We start from the raw sequence: 24,372 nt of genomic DNA on the forward strand, positions 1-24,372 counted from the left end.
TATACATATACATATGTGTGTGTGTGTGTGTAATATTCACATTATTTCCTTATTTTCCATTATTTTCTAACCGAGTAAAAAAGAAAAGAGTACCATATTTGATACTCTGCCTCCTTCAATCTGTTAATGTTTTTGAGATCCTTTCAAAATGAGTAGCACTCTACAATCAAACTGATTGGCTAGTGATAGTTTAAATTGTTGAAAATTGATGTTAATGAGATTTAAATAAGTGAGAAACATGGATTGATGATGAAAAGTGTGAGGTGGGGGATAGATACAATCCTAACCCTAGAGTGGCAAATTATATTATACTGATATTGCACTTAAGGCTCACTTCAGATATTACATTGGTGGCATGGCTATCAGTAAACTTGGAAATAGAGTGGGCATTTATGCAAAGTAGTAATCTTCCGTAAGGGGAAAACATTGTATAAATGGTGCATAGACTCTAAAGAGAGATCAGGTTATGTAAGAAAATAAGAATAGATCAGGTCAGTGGCCCATCTAGTCCAGCATCCTAAACTCACAGTAGCCAACCAGATGCCCAAAGGAAACCCACATGTAGGAGTTAAGTGAAGAAGTAGTAGTAGTAATAATAATAATAATAATAATTTTATCATTTATACACCCATCTGGCTGGGTTAGCCCAGCCACTCTGGGCAGCTTCCAACAAATTAAAATACAGTAAGACATCAGACATTAAAATTTCTCTATACAGGGCTGCCTTCAGACGTCTTCTAAAAGTCTGATAGTCAGATAGTTGTTTATTGCCTTGACATCTGCTGGGAGGGCGCTCCACAGGGCAGGCGCTACTACTGAGAAGGCCCTCTGCCTGGTTCCCTGTAACCTCACTTCTTGCAGTGAGGGAACTGCCCGAAGGCCCTCAGAGCTGGAGAACGATGGGGGTGGAGACACTCCTTCAGGTATACTGGGCCGAGGCCATTTAGTGCTTTGTGGTTTCCAGAGAGACATAGTATCTCTCACAACTGAAGCAGAGTCTAGCCATTGATAGCATTATCCTATATAAATATGTCGAATCCCTTTTTAAATCCATCTGAGCTGGTGGCCACCACTGCCTTCCGAGTCAACGTATTCATCGAGCTATCCACTATGAGTGCAACGTCTCCCTCATGGTCATGAGTTACGATATAGATATATATTCTGCTTCATGATCTTGGGCTCTACAAATAATAATAAAAAAGAACTGAATTCACTTGTCTGCATGCAAACCTTTACTAGACGCCTGATTTTTAGGTACCCTGGATCAATATGCCCAATGCCTTTAGAGCAAAGAAGGTACTAGTGTTAATTTTTTGTGCAAAAATTTGGGGCTTTCCAAATATTGAATCTGAAAAGGTTTAAACTCATATTTTGCATATGACTTGGGGCTTATTAAAATGTACTTATTTAATTAGAACAGCATAATTTTGTGTTGAGGCTATCTGGTCTAATAAATTCTAGGGATGCCTAATTATTGGCTCAGATTAATTCAAATGGGTGAAAATAGGGTCTCTAAGGTCCGCTAGCTCTGGGCAGTTTCTCATTTCAAAGATTTCCAAACATTGCAGCAATATGAATTTTTAGTGCAGGCACTGAATTCACTTGAAAATATAACCAGAAACATCTTTAAACAAAGAGTATCAGATGTAGAAGCACAAATTGGCAGAGCTGCCATTTCCTCTTCAAGTCTTATGCATTGGTTAGTAAGTGTAAAATATCAGCATCAATGGAAAAAATACCTTTAATTTCCTATTCTAATGGGAAATGGGAAACTGGGCTCTGCTTCGAATGGATAGAATGATTAGTTCAACTGGCAATGTTTGCGGACATACCAGTCCAAAACCTGTGATGTATCTGTAGGACAGCAATATTACAAAATGTACCTCACCATATTCTTGAATGGCACATTGATTCTGATAATAGAGAACATTCTCTGGAGCCCTTTCTAAAGGACATGAAATATTAGGATGACACTAATGAAAAATATTAATTACAATAACAATCAAGCATTAATTAATGGATTGTGAATTATGCATGTTAAACTACTGGTTTTGTGTGTATTGTTGTTTTAGATTGTTTGCCCTTCAGGGTAGAAATTTTTATTTTAATTGTGTACAGGAGTATGTACATTGATGGTGCTATGTAAATAAATGATGGTGATTATAATAATAATACGATTTTTATAGCAATTCATTATATATCTCTTTGTAATAAATACGAGTGACTCAAACCTTGCACTTTATTATTCCAATAAATGATAAGCAACCTCCACTTCCTTACAAACTTTTCATCGCCCAATTTGCCTTCTTATATTATTTGTCAGATGGACCATATAGGTCATTTCCCATGCCTTAGAAAACAAAGAGTCTATAAAAGGTAGGGTGGAATTTCTCCAGTTTTGACAAATTATCATTCCAGCTGCAGTTAGCAAATGGACCATTTCGATGCATTCTCTGATGTCATGCCCCTTGTTTATATTTTTGTGTGGGGTTTAGAATGTATTTTATTTTTAGATGGACTTTAAATGAGATGGTCTGAAGACTAAATTAATAAAAAGGAGGGGGGCCAGATGTATCCCCTCATGCTTTCAATGAAAGCTCCCCTTGCATGCTGAAACAACTGCTGACAATGCCCTGTGTTCAGTGTTAGTGAGAGAAGGATATAACAAGTGTGCATCTAGGGCCCCTTTTTCACTAATGCAAATGAGTGGCTACCAGGCTATGTGGCCTGAGAAATTAGCACTTTCCTGCTAATCTCTAACATACAAATTGTGAGTGGGTTCCCCTGAACACCTCTAATTTTCTGTCCTCTCCCTCCAAACTGATAATGCTGAAATTTGATGGCTGTAAAATAAGTGTGCTTTGTATATCACTGTGGCAGATAACAGAAGCTTCATGGTTGTGGTTAAATGGTGCAGGGGATGACAACACACTCAGTTCCTATGAGGTTGGGAAGGGAGAAAAGTAGGTTGTACCAGGAGAAAAGTTTCAGGTGAGTAAGCACATTTGTTTGGGAAAGTTTTCTAGAGCCCATTGATATCACTTGGCCTACTCTGGCCAATTAAGACACTATCCGTTGCTCCTCAGGGCCACCTGAGACTTCAAGCCCTTACACTGGGAAACAGACATCAATAGTTGTGTCCCCAATGCTCTCTGCAAATTTTGATTTCAGGTAAATGCTAAGACAACCACAGGTAAAATGCTTCAGCAAGAGGGAGAGACTGTGTATCTGGTGCCTGCCTGAAGCATGAGAATTAGAGGGAAAACATGGAGAGCTTAGAAGGGATGTTTAGCTGGCACCTGCATTTCTTTTCTCTTATCTATTTCACACTTATCGGGTGTGTGATTTTTCTGCCCAGCACACATTAGAGTCTGTAAGTAAAAATGACATTTAATTTTAAGCACCAGTGCATACCATTCTTAGTTAATGTACCGTGTCTCTTGGGTGCAGAAGAAGGAACTGTCTTGCGTAGCACTTGCCAGCCTCAAGAAACATGATTCCAGGAGAGAAATCAAGAGGAAGATTCCAACAAAATATGACTTAAACACTATATTTTAAAGTGTCTCTTACTGCCCTTGGGACAGGGTAAGCAGCACACCTAAATACTTTGGCCTAGTTATCACAGTGAATGGATAAGTTGTGAGGAATCCATTTCCAGACTGGAGCACTTCAGAGTTCAAGTAGGGACTGCTTCTCCCTAGAAAAGCAAATAAATAAGCTCCTGTGTACAGAAAAAGTAGCATGAAAAGCTAGACTGTGGCCCTGCAAATGTCACTCGTCTTCCATCAGCTCCACCCACAATGGCCAATGGTAAGGGGTGGGCTCTCCAAAAACAACTGGAGGGCCATAAGCTCCCCACTCTTCCTTTAATCTAGCCTTTCTTCCTGACACACCAGTTTTGTATGTGTGCTATTCTGCTGTTCCTCTTTCTTATTGTCATCAGACCCTGGCAGCCTCCCAAGTTGAGAAACACTGTGGGCAGCTGAAGAAGAGGAGGCGGGGTTAAGTAAAAGCAGCAGCCATCATTGCTACCTGCCTGTTCATTGGTAGCAGCTCCTCCTCTTCCCTTCCTCCTTTTTTTGCCATTGCAGTGACACTATTGGTTGCATCTCGCCACCACAGCAGCAGCGGAAACCGCTGCTTGCTTATTTGCCCTCTTCCTGTGCTTAATAGTGTTGGCAGACTAGGCCATAAGAGAGAGAGCAGGTGTGTGGCAGTAAGGAGGAGACGCCACAGAGGTTGTTCTGATTGGTCAGTGGTGAGGCCCTTCGTGGATGTGGTCCACGCATACCAATCTTTGGACTAGTTACCCTTTTCTGTCTCTCAGCACAACTGGATGTCAGGGTCTTAGGAATGAGACAGTAGCTCCTTCCCTAGAAAGGACCTGGGAGTAGTTTGTAAAATGAAAATTAAATGTATTCCTACATTTAAATACAGTCGTACCTTGGAAGCTGAACACCTTGGCTCCTGAGCAAATTGGCTCCTGAACGACAGAAACCCAAAAGTGAGTGTTCTGGTTTTCGAATGATTTTCGGAAGCTGAACGTCCGGTGCGGTTTCTGCGGCTTTTGATTGGCTGCAGGATATTCCTGCAGCCAATTGGAAGCCACACTTTGGTTTTCTAATGGTTCTGGGAGTCGAACTCCCAGAATGCATTCTGTTCGAAAACCAAGGTACCACTGTATAATGTTGAAACTATTAGGCTACAGGCTACATTTAGGTTCTTGTTCTGTTGCATTGATTCCCATTGCAGACACAGGAGCATAAGGATTTACTTTATATTGACTCAGATCATTGGGTTCGCCTAGCTCAATATTGTCAAAACTGCCTGGTAGTGGATTTCCTTTGAGGCAGGAATATTCTCCAGTCCTACCTAGAGATGCTGGAAATTGAACCCAGTACCTTCTGCATGCAAAGCACGTGCTCTACCATTGAGCTACATCCTTTCCCGAGGTTCCCCATTTCACTCTACACCCTCTTCAGCATGACATTTCTGCCCCAAAGCCTGCTGAATTTGTCTTCAGATTCTTCAGCATATCCTGGTGTACATCACACCACATGTTTGGGTTATTTGTAAGGGCAGAATGGCATCCCTTCATCTTAAAATACTTTGCCAAATATCATAAAGCCGTACAAGAATGGAAAGGAAGAAAGTCGTATCTGAGGGAATAGCTCGTCTTATTAATGCTACCCATTTCTTTATGAAACATTACCGTTCTTCAAAGCTAACCTTAAAAAGGAAGATGAGTTCTAAAGGAGACGGGAATCCACAGATATGACAAGCTCTTTCTTCGCTTCCTCAGAGGCTTCACTGTGACACGCAGGGCACCATCCAATTTGCCACGTTTTTGCTTAAATGGGTGAGAAATGTTGCAGTTTATTTTTATAAATGGAGTCATTGCCTCAAGCCAGTCAAGATTCAACATCTGAATAACCATGTATATGAAACACAGAGATGTTCGAAGTGCTCCACAGATGTCCCTGGAGTGGTTCCCTTGAAGCCGTAGCAGCAGTTCTATCAAGTATGAATCTCAGCCATGATTTTTACGCTGAGGCTGAAAGGTTTGTTTTATTTTGATCGCTTTTTCCCACCGGAACCTCTGGCAATCATGTGGCTATGCAAGATAAGCTCTCTGTTGAAGACAGGGCACTTGTAGCTTACAGAATTTATTAATGCAGAATGCAAAGTTGAAATTACTTGCTGCAGAAATTAACCACACAAAAAGGAAATATGGTTTAAAATTATTGCTATAACTTAGGGCAGGGAAACTTTTTGTCTCCACGGGCCAGATATTTATCAAGATCAGCCTTGTGGGTCAAAGTTGACACATGGGTGGGACTGCTCACTTGTCAACCACATAGACGAGATTCATTAATGAACACTGTTAGTGGAAGCTCTGCCCAGGGGTTTCTGTTTGCACAGTGAGAATTTATCCTCCTCCCTGCGTCTTGAGGGGTATGAGAAAATCCCCAGAACAGCATGTGGGGGAGCTGTGTCATCCTGTCTAGTAAGCTGATATGCTTGTGCAGATGCAGCATTTCATAGAATCATAGAGCTGGAAGGGCCCTGAGGGTCATCTAATCCAACCCCTTTCTATACAGGAATCTCAACTCAAGCATCCATGATGGATGGCCATCCAACCTCTGCTTAAAAACACCCACAACCTACTGAGGGAGTCCGTACTACTGCTGAATGGCTCTTACCATCATAAAGTTCTTCCTGATGTTTAGTCGAAATCTCCTTTCTTGTAACTTGAAGCCATTGGTTGGGGTCCTACCCTCCAGAGCAAGAGAAAATAAGCTTGCTCCATCTTCCATGTGACAGCCCTTGAGATATTTGAAGATGAATATCATGCCTTCCCTCAGTCTCCTCTTATCCGGGCTAAACATACCCAACTCCCTCAACCATTCCTCATACAGCTTGGTTTCCAGACCCTTGATCATCTTGATTGCCCTCTTCTGCACATGTTTCAGCTTGTAAATATCCTTCTTCAGCTGTGGTGCCCAGAACTGGGCACAGTATTCCAGGTGTGGTCTGACCAAGGCAGAATAGAATGGGACTATGACTTCCCTTGATCCAGACTCTATACTTCTGTTGATGCAGCCTAGAATAGCAATAGCTTTGTTACTGCTACATGCTGCTACACCACCACATGTCTCTTCCTCCTCTGAGGAGTGGCAAGAATAGTTTTGTACATTGTACCTTCCACAGCCACCTCAGTGTGTTTTGAGGTCTGCAACTGCTGTCCTAGTGCCATGTAAAATTCCACCCGCAATATCATTCTGATGTCGCAAGATTGGCAAGTGTGTTGTTCCTCTGGCCCATCTGCCCAGATTACTTGTGTAGGCTTCCTGCTTGGGAGCCACAGTGCATGGGACATTTTAAGCTCCATGTTTGGTGTTTTGGGAAGCTCTGAGCATGATCAGTCCTCCTTGGGCTGGTTTGTGGCAGGTGGTGGAAATCCTCCCTTGAGGTTTTTTCTTTTTCCAAATACACACACACACACACACACATTTGTACTTATCCCAAGCCTGCCAGTACCTCCTTCTTTTGCACGGATTATGTCATTTTGGCTATTTAATGCCTTGTACTCAGTGAAATGAGGTCACTATTAGTATATATGATAAAAGAAGCAGTCTTTTCCCAGGTAGAAATCTGAATATATATGCCGCAAAAAAATCCTCTTTTAAGAGCAGAACTCCATTACAGCTGATAGCTGTTACTTCAGTGTAGCTTAATTAGAAACTTAATGCACCATTAATGTAGCAAGAATCGGCGTTAAAATTACAACATAGCTGGCTGAAACTGCTATGAAACTCACCCAATGCTCTGCCTGTCCTTTATCTTATGATTACCTCCCCATCTTACATCTATGCAGTCAAAACTGCAGAGCTTAATGGAATAATCATGTGCATGCCATCTCTTTAAAAGGTGAGATTCAATACTTTTAACACATTATATTTCTCTTACAATGGACTTCTCAAGAAGGAAAGTATGGTGAGAAATTAACTCATCATCAAATAATTATCTTATGAAGTAGTTCACAATTCACTCTAGCCTAGAATGAACAAGGGAAAGTGTGTGCGAGCAAAAGAGATGAAGCCATTTGTTCAGAATTCTATAAAACCTGTTTTCTCCAATACCAAATCTTTATTTTTACAGAGTAAAATTTCATAGGCCCCTTGCTGCACATGGCTGAATTTGAGATGATTTGTATTTTGTTAGAATTTTAAGGGTATGTATTTTGTAATTCTTGCATTGTCCAAAATGGAGGGAGGGTTTTTGAAATGAAATTCAGTTGAAACGATAAAGAATGGCAAAGTATGAGAAATATCAGCTGCCTAGATTGCCAAAGATGTTTCAACCGAAAGGTCAAGATGCGGTTAAGATGTCAACTCTGCCTACATGCAGACAAATAACATGGACAAATAACGAGTTGACCAACGATGCACACCAGTTATGATATCATCCCTTTAGCTCTTGTTATGGCTTTGTGACCTTTTGAGTTATCATCATGTTCCCAATGAGAAAGGAGTATGGATGTGGCTTATAAAATTTATATACATTTATATATACATTTGAAGGCAGCTAGTGTAGTGTAATCGTCATAGTGTTGGACCAGGACCTGGGAGACTAGGTGACCTTGGGCTGCTCCCTGTCTCTAGCCTCCATTTGCATGGTTGTTGTGAGGAGAAACAGGGAAGGGGAGAACCATGCCTGCAGTGACAGCAGAGAAGCAGCACTGGCCTCAACACCGGAGGTGAAAAGAAAGGAGGGTGCTGGCGGTGGCAGTAGGGCAGGGTAGCACTTCCTGTTTCTCCTCAAGCAGCAAAATGGGACATGTTGTCAACAAGCTTTGTTAAATGTTCACATTGGTCTGATTTATAACTGATCATGTGCCAAGCTTAACTTCCTGCTAGCAACTGGTGTGAGTTTGTTGATGGCAAGAGCAGCTTGGACAATTGGACAACCCTCTATTCAGCCACCATGCACTCATATACCATGCTGGCGGTGGCATCCTCCCCTTCCCAGTGATGAAATGTAAGTGAAGGGAATTCCTTACTCCTCTAGTGCTACATCCTGGCCACCAGCAGTGTTTCCTAGTAGATGACTTCCCTAGTTGGCATTGCCGTTTCCCCTTCTTGATTTTGTATTCAGAACCACAACGTGCATTGCTTAGTGACATTGAAAGCAGCTCCACCCCCCCAGCTCTACTATAAATCCAATATTTATTTGTTAAATCCATATTAAGACCCATGTTAACAATGTTTTCTCCTAAAACCGACAAGCTCAGTCCCATAGCCTACGAAGTCCACCTCGTGACTTTGGAATTGAAAGTAGATATGAGAACAGGATGAGTTCTTTGAATTGGAGACTTGCTTTTCTTATTTCCAGTAAGAAAACAATCTGGACTTTGGAATGGAACCTTTACTGTCTGTTCTTTTAAAAACGAACATTTCCAGAAGGTGTCCATTAAAATAGAAATCCAACATCCATATAGAATATTTCACCCATGAAGGGTGACTATTATAGTATAAAAAGGCCCATAAGTCACAGATGCAATGGCAGTCATGAACTATGAAGGGCATTTTCCTCCTTGCACCCAGTGAAATGAAAAGGATCACACTTCTTAGACGGGCTCTTCTGAGGTCTCCTACTAATTTGTTTAAAACCAAATCAATATGTTTATGATGTTCAGCAGTGATATTTCAATATGGGATGAGAGATAAGTTGAGCCATAGCAACTTTCAAATATAATGTTATCATTTAACCCAGTGCTTTGTCTTGCTACTAAACAATAATACTGACAATTTATGGGGTGGGTGAATGATTTCCCCTTATTTATAAAGGTTGGTTTCTATGCTCAAAGCAATAAAAGTTGACTTCTCCTAGGGTAGGTGAATATGTCAATTTTGGTTTCTCTCTGATTTTCATTTTTCCAGTCCTATGTTCAGTTCTCCACATTTTCACATCAGTTTGTGAAATAAATACATATTTGTGAGGGGAAGTCCTCATGAAAATTAACCATTATTTTAGTGCAAATTTCTCATACACATTTTTGCATGCAATTTTTCCTAATATACACATCTTTACAAAGCATGTGTATTTCCCCCTACTATAATGCATTTTTGTGCATTATTTTCACCAATATATGCATTTAGATGCACACTTTACCCTGGTATATGCTTTTTTGTACACATGACCTAGCTGGGGAACTGCACTGCAAAATTCGGAGAAGTGTGAATTTCAAATGACGGTTGTGTTTTGGTTCTCGTATTGTTTCAGTAAGTGAGAACTTGGTAAATTCACTTTTAAATGTGAACTGAATTGAATTTCCCATCTCTTACTTCAAGGCTTACTCATATAGGAATGTTTGGATATAGAAATGTTTCCTACAGGAGCTGGTGAATGATGGATCAGGAAAGTCTCCAGTAAATTGCTCCATTATTTCATCAGTGTGCATAAAACTACACTACCAGGCAGATCATTTCTGCACTAACCCTGGTTGCAATCTAGTTTCAGCCCTGGAGTTCTCACCTTTGCAGCTTTCCTTCCATTTAGTGGATTCAATAACCCTTGCTGAAGTCATCCAGGGTTATTCCCACTAGCTACAAACTTGTATACACAGTAAAATTCTATGGAATCATGTAACTTATCCTTACCACTTCTTCCAAGATCAGGAAGTGTCTCACTCTTTGCATCTTTATCTCCTGTGTCATTTCCCTTAGTTTCCCGAGTGGCCTGTTTCAGTGATGGAAGTTGAATGAGCATTTGGGGAGCAAGGTATTTCCAATAACCTTTCTCATATGTTCCTCATAATTCAAGGTAAGTTTGATAGATGCCTGAGTGGGGAACTTTAGCATGGATCCATCATACTTAACAGCAGTGATGACAGTCGTTAGTAGCGGTCCATGGAAGATGTCTGGGAAGTCAGAACAATTGTGTTCAATGCCAACCAGCATTAGTTCAGAAAGAGGAATCAACTTATCTAGTTTCAGTCTAGAATATGTTTCTTTATATGTAGTAGACTATCAGTGTGTGCACAGAATATGAATTAATTAAAATGAATAATGTGTCCTTAGAAAATGTTTATAGTAATTAATTCTCAATGTAGTGTGGGATATTTGCATAATATCTTGTCAGGCATTAATTATATCCACAGATAGCAAATTATATCCAACTGTAACAAATTGACTGTTATCATTAATTCTGTCACAAATGGGGAAAGATTATACATACTGGTTGTAGCATGGGTTATTTAGCAGGGCACAAGCTATTAGTAGGGGAAATATCTGTCCTACAGAAAGAGTGGGGTATAACTAATGGTAATTCCATTATACTCAATTGTGGGATGACAAGCTAATTTCTATTCCCGGCCTTCCCTGGCCCCAACAGAAGAGAACAAAACAGCCACAACTTGAAATAAAACTATAAAGGAATCTAAGAAACATGGCCATAAAAGAAGTTTACAGGAAAGGAATCATTGTGAAAATAATTGGCAAGGGAGCCAATTGTTCAGGGTTCCAAATTACATGGAGAGTCTTCATGAGCACGCTCTGTGAGTTGGATGGCAACAAGAGGGATGGGGTCAAAGCTTGGCACCCTCATCCTCACATGTGAGCAAAACATCAGTAAGCAGGCAGACTGAACACACATCTGAAATCAACTAGTATTTTTCTTTTGGAAATAAAATAACTCTGGTCCTTTAAAATTAACGGGATAGTTAAATGTATCCTGAATATAAAAACATTTACATAAAGTAGTTACAATGTAAAACTATCCTCCTTGAATATCACCTTGATCTAACAGTGGTAGAAAATGAGTTGATCTGAGAGTGAATGAATTATATCATGTTCTGCATTAAAATTTTGATGTCTTTGCATTGAACTCCATCTGCATATTAAAGATAGGAAACGACTTTACATTCCTTATACTTGTCTGACTAGAAGGCAAAAAAAGCACCTTAATGAGGGTGATGCTTGCTTCTTGAGTTAAAACAAAGAATACGCTCATGCAAAATATTCCTAAAATTATATTAGAATCTGGGTTGTCATATTTCATTGCAGAAGTACATTTTGTCTCAGCTAGTTATATGAAAAGAGAAATATGTTGCAATATTTAGTATCTTCGGGCTTGGAGAGGTGAGGTCAAGAATGAGACTCCATCTGCACTATACATCTAAAGCAACACCATATCACTTTAAACAATCATGTCTTCCCCCCAAAGAATTCTGGGAGCTGTGGTTTGTTAAAAGTGCTAAGAGTTGTTAGGTGACCCCCATTTCCCCCACAGATTCTGTAGGAAGCCTTCAGGAATGCAGATGGTTCTCCATAGTCTATGGGCCAGACCAAAATACTGGTATAATGTAAGATGCCAACACTTTGTGTGTGTGTGTGTGTGTGTGTGTGTGTGTGTGTGTATGTGTGTGTGTGTGTGTGTGTGTGTGCGCGCGTTGATACTCTCTGGGTTGTATTTTTACAGGATAGCCTATTATGACTGAGTACTATAGCTTTTCTGCAGATTATATCAACTCATGGAGAGTGACGATGATGGGGAGTAAAGCTAGTACACTTCTTTCCACTCATGTGTTTAATTTACTTGAAAGTATGACTCCTGTATTGGGCTAGTATCATTGGGAATATCTAAATAAGCTCTGCTGGAACATATCTTTGTCCAATTTAGTCCAGCATCCCCATTCCAGCAGTGGCCAGCCAGATGTCCCCGAGAATTTCGCACAGAGGGCAAGAAAGCAATAGTACTCTCCTGTTGCTTGCTCCTAGCATAAGACACTCAGAGGTACTCTACTGTGGCCGGGGATGTGGAAGTTCTGTTTAGCTATCCTGGCTAGTAGCCACTGACAGACCTATGCCTTTTTTAGGATAAGAGAAATTCAAGGTGGATAAGGATTATCAATGGCTACAAAACATGGTAGCTAGGCTAACTCGAACCTAGTAGATAAATCGCGACACTGCCAACATAAAGATGCTAGCTTTATTCATACTTTCCTTTTGTTTCATCAACTTCTTAGATTTTTGGATTAACCACAGCAAAACCATTCAATGCATTTTAAATTTATTCCATGCAATATCCCCGTAAACTAACTGGAGATAGTGGGAGGAAGACACAATATTGATACAGTTTGTCAGATATAAGTGCTAGCTGTTAACCAATGTGCTAGCTGTTAACCAAACATAGATATCTGTCTTTTTTTACCAACTCAGGACATTGGTCCATCAATACCAGTACTGACTACAATGGAATAGCTCTTCAACTTTACCCAGAGGAGTCTTTCTCACCCCATTTGGAGATGCCAATGAATGAATCTGGGGCCTTCTGCATGCAAATAATGTTCAGTGCTGAGCTACAGTCCTCCAACAATTGCAGCAGTAGCATAACCACAGTTTATATGTGAATGCTCAGAGGCCTTGCTGCATTATTATATAAATTCTCTTTTCACAATGTTCAAATTACTAGATGTCTTGCGTGAGCTGTTAAATGAGCAAATAAGAAATTGTAATGTGTGAAATGGCCCCAAGTTGTTAAGTATTGGTTACAGGTTTTCTTTCTATAGCAAGCCAAACGATAAACTGGGTGTCTCTGGTGACTATTTACTATTTATAACAAATGAGTGTGAAAGTTTCAAGCTGCATCAAAAGATGCTGGGATTTCTGAGTATTCTTTACCTTCTCATCCCATAATACTGCCTTGATTTTATATGGGCCTTTCTGCATTTACCATTTATAGGGGTCTAGTTGCTGTCCTCCACCCCCACTCCTGATTTTTTGGCATGCTGCCACACAAATTTACCATTATTAACCTAGTAATATGGAATAATGTACTGCCTTAACAGCAATTAGTATCACTCTTAAAAACATCCGATCAAGCAGTAACTACACCTGTATCAATGGTAAATGAAGAAAGGCCCCATATTAGTGCTCACCATCCTAAGGTCATGGACCCTCAACAGTTCCATCCAGCATTGCCAATAGTAAAAGATGATCGGAGTTATACAGAGGTCACTATGTTGGTTACTTGTGCCTAGTGTAATAGCCAGCAATGAGGACATCAATGAACAAGTCTATTGAGGCCTTGCTAGAATAATTAAATGGACAAAGAGATGATAAATTAACCATTCTCGCCTGTTTCAACATTAGTTTTTTCTATTCAATCACACTTCACCTGCTAATGAAAGAGTAGGCTTTAAAAATTCAAATGGCTCCACACTTCTGGCCTCTTGCCATCACTGCTGCTGTGCTACTGTATTTTGGAAAAAGTTCTGAGCACAAGACCACCTGAATGCATCTGTATTCAGACCACTAGTATTTGATTGATTATATGAGCAGTTATGAGCATCCTTGTAATGCATGGTCCAATCGCATTGGGTGATGAAATGTACTGTATGAATGACTGACCCTAGTAATACTGCTTTCATCAACAAAACTAATAAATATTCATGTAGTTAGCAAGCATCACGTTGATGTTGAGTTGATGCATAAGCCTTCAGTCTGAAATTATGAGCCCACCTATCTAAGTAACAAACATCCTCTCTGGATTTATGAGGACAGTTTCGAAGTGAGCTATTTGCAACCCATCACCAGAAGTACTTGACTTTGTTAGATGCAAAATTCAAGAATGATTTGAAGACAATTATGTCAGAGCATGTATATGCCTCCTGTTGTCTATGCTCCGATAACTTCTAGGTTGGAGCACTGCAATGCCTCTGAATGCAGCTTGGAATCTTCAGATGATGCAGAATTCAGCAGCCAGGTTGCTCACTGGGGAAAGCATGTAACACCTATCCTGACACTGACTGCCAATTAGTTTCCAGGCCAAATTCGGAGTGCTGGTTTTGACCTATGAAGCCTTAAATGACTGTGGGCCACAATACCTCAAGACCGCCTCTCCCCATGTAAATTGACCTAAACCCTGCAGTCATCATCCGACTCCCTTCTTCATGTGCCCATCAGGGAGTTCAGAGACTACTTAGTATACTCCAGTGGAATTTCATCACTTTAACGCCTTCAGCAATACACAGAGGCATTCAGCATTTCAGTGTCAATTAAACCTTGGAGCTATATAAAAAGCAGTGACAGGGGATTGGCTCTCTGGAATTACTTGATTTCCAGGGTAAGGATGCTTAATAATGGTTTGTCCCTCAGTTTGAAGTGAACTGACCTAATTTGCACTTCCTGGACAAATGGATCTGAAGGACATTATCTTTCAGGTCTCACATTTCTTTGAATTTTGCAGTACAATTCTCAGCTCAAAAGACATACAGTAATGAGTACATTAATGAATATTAGGGGTAGGGTTGCCATATTTCAAGAGGTAAAAATCTGGACTGAAAAAGGTGCTGAGCCCCTCCACCGCCGCTGAGCCTGAGTTGCCCATGCCAGAGCCAGATCCAGAGCCCAGGTAGTCTGTGCCAGAGCCCAGCCAGCCTGAACCAAAATCCAGGAGATTTGCTTTAAAATGTAAAATCCACCCCCCATGGGTATGTAGAACACGCAAAAGAGGACATGTCTGGGAATTCCCAGATGTATGGTAACCCTAATTATGGGTAATATGCTCAACGTCTGCAATATGCATGCAAAATGCATAATTTGTGAAAAACTGAATACCAAAATAATGCATTTTTTCATATGGTTTTCGTTTTTCTTTTTAAAATGCAGATTGATGCAGAAATGGACTTATGAATGAACAAGACTGACATTTCCACTCCTCTCTCACCATTGTTTAGTGCCTATTAATTCCTCATCTGTCCTGGTACTTGCATTCAGTATGACTAAGCCCTTATCTTGAGATGGGATTATCTCTAACAACCTGTATTTGCTACTGAATGGTGTCATGTTATAACAGTATTTGCAGAATATGAACAATTTGCATAATTTATTCTCCTTGTGGTAAACTTTCTAGAAAGCATCATTTTCATTTGCTTTAAGTAAACGAAGACACGTGACTGGGGTATAACTAATGTACTAAACTGTAAAGATCTCGTGTTAAGAAGACGTTAAGTTAAAATAGCCAAACTGAGATTCTTAATTGGAAATGTACATGTCTAGTTATGATTCACTTTGAGACCATTTGCAAAGAGAGCAGCTATTTAAATGCAAATTTATTTTATATTATGTTTTTCACGTATCCATCTAATCGAAAATCAGAACTTGCACTGCACTTGGATTACTATCATACTAAATACTAAGAGCTGCTTTCTGTGCTAGTAATCTATTGCAGCTAATGGAATAACACCAGGGAGCAACTGGGTACCGTATATCTTTTACATGCTACTAAAAATAAAGCATCCTTGTATTAACTAAAAGAAAAGCAATTAACCTTTCTTAGATACTGCATATACACTATTTTATAGATGAGAATTCTAATTCTCTTTAACCCTCATGCTGTGCCTTCATCACTCAGCTAGAACCTGCATCACTTGATGTTACTAATTTAGTCACAAGTGTAAATTTGGTATTTTACATACAAATGAAGCTTACAAAAATAGTGGCCTTCCTAGTCATATTAATTGAGTCAATTTCCAGGAGCTGCTGAATGTAATTTTCAGCAAGACAAAGATCTGGATAGTTAGAATATACATAGAGTTCTTTTCTTTTCTTTTTTTCCTTTTTTTATTGAGCCATTTCAAGTTTGGAACTCCCTTGTGTTTGTGTTTTAAAAGAATGGTGGAAAAAGAAGAGGTTATTATCCCCTGAGCTGTAATTGGTAAAGGAAACAAAATGAACGCTTTGCATATTGAGATAGCTAATTGGGAGTAATCTATTGTGGGTTTTATAATAAATTCATATGCTTTGGAATTCTAGCCTACGTATATAGCACATGTGTCAAGAATAATATGCATTTCTTTAGTCAATGAACTTATTTAGTTGTGCTGGGTTTTGGTAGATGAGTTTATGCAAGAATGTGGTATTTTTAACCTATTTAAAAAGTTGAAAACATAGGGTTTTTTGCTTCTGGGGAACCTTTGGCTCTCCAGGTGTTGCTGGAAAACAACTCCAATCATCCCTGAGGATGTGGGCTGGGGGCAGATGGGAATTGGAGTCTGGACAGCATCTATACAGCCATATGTTTCCTACCCATGTTCTAAGGATTAAATGGTATCGAAATGAAAATAATTTGTTGATTAATTATAACAATATGCATTTGATTTCCCCCTTGATCCTCCTCTGTAGTCACTAATGGGTTGCTATATGACACACTTAGCATATCCCAGAAAATGTATAACAGTCAAGTGTTTCAGGATCTCAGTATTCATCTTCCCAGCCTCCTCCTCCATTTTCTCCAATTCCTTTTCCTCTAAGACAGACTTCCTCAACCTTGGCCCTCCAGATGTTTTTGGCCTACAACTCCCATGATCCCTAGCTAGCAGGACCAGTGATCAGGGATGATGGGAATTGTAGTGTCAAAACATCTGGAGGGCCCAGGTTGAGGAAGCCTGCTCTAAGATGTCCAACTTAATGTTTACAATGTAAAAGAAAGACCCGGATTTGGCTGTGTATACACAAAAACTTTTCTTGTGGAATAATTAGGAGATACATCTAGCTATGGCAGTTCAAAATTTAGCAAGATGCGCTCATTGTGGAATAGTGCAATATGATACATTTGTTAGTGTTCACTTAAAAAGAGCAAAAGTATCAATGGAGCAGTGCTCTCCAATATGTATAGATGACACCAAACCTTTAAAATTATGTTTATTAGTGGATGCAGAGGGTGGCAGAGAGGGGAGGGTAATGAAGAGAGTGGAAAGTATTTTCCAAAAAATGTGTTAATGGAATTCACTGCCATCAGAAGCGGAGATGGCCGCCAAATTAGGAGGATTTAAAACAGGACTATTTAGTTAGTCAGTTAGAGATGACATTTATGACCCCTCCTTTTTGATCTAATGAGCTCAATGTGTTGTACAAGGCTCCCCTTGCTCCTCATTTAAGCCCCACAACAACCCTGAGTGGCAGTGACTGACCTAAGGTCGCCCAGTGAGCTTCATGGCCAAGTGGGGATTTGAACCCTGGTCTCCCAGGTCCTAGTCTGACACTCAAACCACTGTGCCACACTGGCTCTTATAGATTAGAACAATGCATAAAGGATACCAATATCAGTGCTAGACATGATGGCTATACATGTAGTACGTCCAGGGACCATGCTTTCAAACACCAATTGCTAAGAAATGGGCAGGAAAGGATTGTTGCCTTCATGTCCTGGTTTTGGGCTTCTCGGAGGGCTTCTAGCTGGCCACTGTGGAAAATAGAGCATAGGACTAGCTGCGTATTTGGTCTGATCCAGTAGGTCTTATCTTGTGTTCTTATTCACAAACAGACCGTTTCCTTGTTCCTCAGTAGAGATTTTCCAGAAGGATGTCCCAAGAGGCACTCTATGTATTAAAGCTGGAAATTACTGCTTGAACTTTGAAAAGGACTTTGAAAGTGGTTGAGGCTGAATCTGCTAGATATAATAAAGTAAAAGGTTCTTAAATACTGAATTATCAAAAGGTCCCTGTAGAAGGCTGAACACTGCAAATTGACATGGCAGTTGCAACAGTTCTCTTAAAAAATAAATCCATTTTGCAATCTAAGTTGTTCAATGGCAGAGATGCAGTACAATGCTTCAATGATCAAAAACCTTGCCAATTTGAGGTCAGAGTTAAGGTTCCCACATGTTAGCTAAGTCCACAAAGCCAGGAAATTGAAAGCTAAGGCTGACACGTAACAGATGTGCCCCATGATCAGCAATGATATTGTGCTTGCTTACAACCCAGCCTCCATGAATCCACTTTCCCTTCATCTTTCTGGGCTAAATCCAGATAGGGAGCATTGAATGTCCAAGATCAGCAATGATGTTCCACATCAGGCTACACCTGTATTGTCTTCTGAAGCTTCTGAGGAATCCTCCTGTGAGTCAACCCATGCCATGTTTTCAGTGTTACCTTGTGGGATGGATTGTTTGTGTGGAGCTTCGGTGTGGAGCAGGCTGTGAATGTGGGGTTTCAGTATGTGACAGGGTTTCTGTGAAGCATTTCACTGTGGGGATGCATGTGTGAGTTTGGGGTACAGCCCCCATTTGTCCATGGCTCCCAAAAGGCCAGTGATCTTCCAGAACTAAAGGAATAGGCATTGTACAAAGCATCCACCAGCTGGCTCCTACTGTAAACATTGCCATTCTGTGAAAAAAAGGCTTGTGTCAAAAAATGCTTAGTGCTTTTGTCTTATTTTCCCAGTACAGTGGTACCTCAGGTTAAGTACTTTATTCGTTCCGGAGTTCCATTCTTAACCTGAATCTGTTCTTAACCTGAAGCACCACTTTAGCTAATGGGGCCTCCTGCTGCTGCCGTGCTGGCGGATCACGATTTCTGCTCCCATCCTGAAGCAAAGTTCTTAACCTGAGGTACTATTTCTGGGTTAGTGGAGTCTGTAACCTGAAGCATATGTAACCCGAAGCATATGTAACCCGAGGTACCACTGGAGTTGCTGCCACAATTTTATGAGGCAGGAAACCTCAATAACTTTTTAACTGCTGCTCAGAACTTCACCAGACCAATGAAGGATTGTCTTCTATGAAAAGCTTGAATAAACACTCAAGAAAATCTAAACAAAGCAAGAAAATATGTGTATGAAAATAATTGAGCACTGCAGTGCTATTGATTTCCCTGGTGTTATTGGTTAAACATTAATCAGAGCTATTGTAGCTTTATGCAGCATCATTGGTCAGCCTATATGTTTTCAGCACAACTATAGATTTTCTTTGGTCTCTTCATACTTCTTTTGCTTCTCTAAATAATCTTCAGGATACCCAAACATGTGCCATGCCACTAAGCCTCAATGATTATGGTGACATGCAGCTTGTGCCTGCATCTTCCTAGTAACCCAGCCAGAATTGAATGGAATATGATGTCATGCCATTTGTATGTGTGAAGCAGGGAAATGCTAATGTGATTGCACCATTTTTCCTTTCTTTTTTGCTTGTTTGCAGTGATGCTTTACGGGGGAGATGCAGCAAAAGATTTGGCCTAGCAGTGGTCATGCATTTCCATACAGCATGTCGTTTTGGCCTTATAGAATTGACTGTCAAGTAGGGAACATATGAATGTGTGTCAAACCATTCCAACTTTCATTTGCACTTTTATCCGGTGTTTTTATGTTTCATATGGTGGTTTATTTTGCAGAAGTCTTTCTCCTATTTCATTATCTGCAAGGGATTGGACTAGACCCATACTGAGTCTTAGTAATCACAGCATCCTTTTCTAAGTGCTCACAGACTGACTGTTTAATTATCTGTTGTAGGACCTTTCCTGGAATCAGTATCAAGCTCAATGGTTGGTAGTTACCTATGTCTTCTCCCCCCCCTTTAAAGAGGAGGACATATCCCCCAAGATGGAGTATATCCCCCTGGTATACTCCAGAGCTTAGGGCGAGGAAACTAGCTGGGAGATGGCTTGAATGCAAGTGAAGGAAAGATCCAAATGAATGCAACTGAACACTGGTAAGGGCTCATTATCGTGCCTACCTAGTGGCAGTGATGGCATATTTTGCTGCATCTATTGCATCCTCATCATATCTTCCAGCAGAGCTTTTCTGGGTTGGATGGGGCCTTTTACAGGCTGGCATAATAATAATAATAATAATAATAATAATAATAATAATAATAATATATTGTTTATGCCCCACCCATCTGGCTGGGTTTCTGCAGCCACTCTGGGCAGCTTCCAATGGAATATTAAAATACAATAACCTATTAAACATTAAAAGGTGATAGAACCAATGATAGCTCACTGTGACTTGTTGCAAAGCATTTTGAGAATAAAATTGCTTGCATCCACCAAGACCTTGACTCTGCTGTTATAGCAGATGAATCTCACGGGATGTCCAGAGCACAGTCTGGTCCTGTTGTGTCAGATGAGTTTCAGATGGTAAGTCTCGAGGATGTGGACAAGGTGCTCGGATCGGTCAGGGCAACCAGTTGCGCTCTAGACCCTTGCCCCTCTTGGCTGATAAAAAACAGCAGGGAGGGAACAGCCGACTGGACCAGGGAAGTGATCAATGCCTTTTTACAAGAGGGGGTGGTCCCTGCCTGTTTGAAGGAGGCAGTGGTAAAACCGCTCCTTTCCCTGGATTCGGAAAACCTAACTAACTACTGGCCAGTTGCTACTCTCCCTTTCCTGAGCAGGGTTTTGGAGTGAGTGGTCACAGACCAGATCCAGGTGCAGTTCCTCAGGCCCTGAGATTTGAGATGATTTGAAATAGCTAGGTGTTCCCTTACCATCTTCTCCTATTGTGGGCTTTGACTCCTTTGTATCCTTTATTCTGTTATCATCAAGTTGGGCACTGCTTTCCTTTTGAGTGAAAACAGAGGCAAAGGAGGTGTTTGAGCAGTTCTGCCTACTGTCTGTCACCTAACAGCAAACCTGAAGTTTGCAGAACGGTTGTGCAACGTTACATTGCTACATCTGGTGTGCTGTTAATTCTTTACCTAATATGCTATTGTTTTTATTCTCATTATATAACCAATCATATGTTGTTGTGAGTACAGAGCCTGGAGTTGTGATTCTGCTATAAAGCCAACAAAATACCCTTTCACAACAGGAGAATAACAATTCTGCAGGAAGGATGAATAATGTGCAAACACAGTGTTTATAAAGACTAACAAGATAGAGAGAAATTAAACTAGAAGAAGCTCTCCATGGTAACTAAACATCTGTTTAGTGGAAGATTGTTTTACTCAGTGCTATTTTTCTAGAAAAAGAGGTGCTGGAACTTAACCATGAACACCTCCCTTGTTTCCTTATAATGACAATGGTGCCCACCTGAGAGGTGCCAGAACTTAGTTCCGGAGAGTTCCGGCTGAAAAAAGCCCCGGTTTTATGACATACAAACTTTTATCTTGCAGTTTAAAGGGGCCAAAAAGGATATTTTGATCGGGAGACAGTTGTCACTCCTACTGATGCTAACTGAAACAGGATTCCAAACCGAGTTCAGTCACAAATAAGTAGGCATAGAATTGAAAACAATTTTAAATGGTTTCCATGTAAAGGAATGAGACTATTCTTTAAACAGTTGCATGGCTGCACAGTAGCTCGAACCACAATGTCCATTTTATGACATTTGTGCAGATGGTGAGTGGCAGGAGCGGGGCCCTCAGGCACTCATGCAGGGGAGTCCTCCTGGGCAGCAAGCAGTCCTTATGAGGCCCGTCAGGCACCGCCCTGGACCAGGTGGTGAGTGGCAGGAGTGCCCTCAGGCACTCACGCAGGGGCAAAGACAGCTATGATGTTATGCGAATGAAGGCCTACGAGGCTGTAAACTTCACATTTCCAGATTCTTGCAAGCACCATTCATTACTACCTTAGTGTAACAAGTGCATGACTGCAGACCCACACAGATACATAATTTATTTAGTAGAGTAATTGATTTCATGGATTCTAGTCTTGAGGGATGCTCACAACACAGAAAACAGATTTGTTTATTCTCTTGCAACAGAAACACAGAACAACCTTGATGGGGAATTTATTGCAAATATATTATAATCATTATTTTTATTACGTACTCACACTTTTTAAAAATTACAATTTCACAGTTGTACACTCTTTGCAAAGTGGTATGCAAAGACAGCTTTGTGAAGTAGGAAGTCACAAGAAGGAAGGGTCAAGACTGCTGGTGATTTAAAAGTGGAGGCTGACTGCTTTGTCCTTGATGCACTGAAAAATGGGGAATGCTATTGTAAACATTGAAAGGGCAATACTAAATTCAGCAACAGAGAAGACAAAAATTCTATCACCAGCAGTTTCCATTGATTTGTTGCGTCAAACATCCAGTTTCTCTCATAAATGGAACAGACCTCCTGTTTAAAAATAAGGAGAATAAGAAACAAGATAGTTCATCCTAGGAAGGTCTGCTAGTATTCTGAGATTATTGGGGAAAAACTGAGCACTCTCCATTTATTGTATACTTTACAAGCTCTATTGGGGCGTTCAGCTTGTGGTTCACAAGTTATGCTGGTCTAATTCCTCATTTCCACAGAGAGTAGCACTAATAGCCAACGGCCTTGCACTGAGGATAAGTGAATTCAAGTGGTTCCACTTGGCAACGTTTTTGCAGCAGACAAACATATCCATTACCCTCTGTCATTTTTTAAAAGAGTGGATTGCAGGAGCCAGACTGACTTCTACAGTTCACTATACAGGCATATGCAAAGAGGGCTAGATGGTCACTTTACCCACCGCCTGTTTGAAGCATGCTAAGTTGGCCCATGCTAGTGGTTCACATATTGACATCCTGGGCATCGGTGAACTAAAATGGACGGGAATGGGCGAATTCAGTTCGGATGACCATCCTATCTACTACTGTGGGCAAAAATCCCGTAAAAGAAATGGAGTGGCCCTCACAGTCAACAAAAGAGTGGTGAAAGCTATACTGGGATGCAATCTCAAAAATGACAGAATGATCTTGATACGAATCCAAGGCAGACCTTTTAACATCACAGTAATCCAAGTGTATGCACCAACTACTGGTGTTGAAGAAACTGAAATTGACCACTTCCATGAAGACTTACAACACCTTCTAGAAATGACACCAAAGAAGGATGTTCTTCTCATTATAGGGGATTGAAATGCTAAAGTAGGGAGTCAAGAGATAAAAGGAACAACTGGCAAGTTTGGCCTTGGAGTTCAAAACGAAGCAGGGCAAAGGCTAATAGAGTTCTGCCAAGAGAACAAGCTGGTCATCACAAACACTCTTTTCCAACAGCACAAGAGACGACTCTACACATGGACATCACCAGATGGCCAACATCAAAATCAGATTGATTATATTCTCTGCAGCCAAAGATGGAGAAACTCTATACAGTCAGCAAAAACAAGACCTGGAGCTGACTGTGGCTCAGATCATCAGCTTCTTATAGCAAAATTCAAGTTTAAACTGAAGAAAGTAGGAAAAACCACTGGGCCAGTAAGACACAATCTAAATTAAATCCCTTATGAATACACCGTGGAAGTGAGGAACAGGTTTAAGGATTTAGATTTGGTGGACAACTATGGATGGAGGCTCATAACATTATACAGGAAGCAGCAATGAAAACCATCCCAATGAAAAGGAAATGCAAGAAAGCAAAGTGGCTTTCCAATGAGGCCTTACAAATGGCGGCGGGGGGGGGGGGAGAAAGCAAGCAAAATGCGAGGAAGATAGTGAAAGATACAGGAATGCAGATTTCTAAAAAATAGCAAGGAGAGACAAGAGGGCCTTCTTAAATGAGCAATGCAAAGAAATAGAGGAAATCAACAGATGGGAGAAACCAGAGATCGGTTCAAGAAAATTGGAGATATTTTAGGAACATTTCGTACAAAGTTTACCATAATAAAGGACAAAAGTGGAAAGGACCTAACAGAAGCAGAAGACATCAAGAAGACGTGGCAAGAATACACAGAGGAATTATACCAGAAAGATATGGATGTCCCGTACACCCCAGGTAGTGTGGTTGCTGACCTTGAGCCAGACATCCTGGCGAGTGAAGTCAAAGGGGCCTTAGAAAGCACTGCTAATAACAAGACCAGTGGAAGTGATGATATTCCAGCTGAACTATTTAAAATTTTAAAAGATGATGCTATTAAGGTGCAACACTCAATATGCCAGCAAGTTTGGAAAACCCAGCAGTGGCCAGAGGATTGGAGAAGATCAGTCTACATCCTAATCCCAAAGAAGGGCAATGCCAAAGAATGCACCAACTACCGCACAATTGCACTCATTTCACACGCTAGCAAGGTTATGCTTAAAATTCTACAAGGCAGGCTTAAGCAGTATGTGGACCAAGAACTCCCAGAAGTGCAAGCTGGATTTCAAAGGGGAAGAGGAACAAGAGACTAAATTGCAAACA

General features: G+C 40.6%; 1 long non-coding RNA gene across 1 annotated transcript; it reads left to right on the top strand.

The window, feature by feature from the left end:
- Window positions 1-2,744: 2,744 nt before the first annotated feature.
- LOC309368485 lies at window positions 2,745-16,833 on the top strand. Its single transcript, XR_014167776.1, has 5 exons — window positions 2,745-3,585; window positions 5,303-5,359; window positions 10,230-10,326; window positions 12,723-12,909; window positions 15,174-16,833. It is a non-coding gene; the product is annotated as an uncharacterized lncRNA (long non-coding RNA).
- Window positions 16,834-24,372: the final 7,539 nt, after the last annotated feature.

This window comes from Podarcis melisellensis, assembly GCF_964234715.1.
Source record: "Podarcis melisellensis genome assembly, chromosome: 4".
NCBI classification, from domain to species: Eukaryota; Metazoa; Chordata; class Lepidosauria; order Squamata; family Lacertidae; genus Podarcis; species Podarcis melisellensis.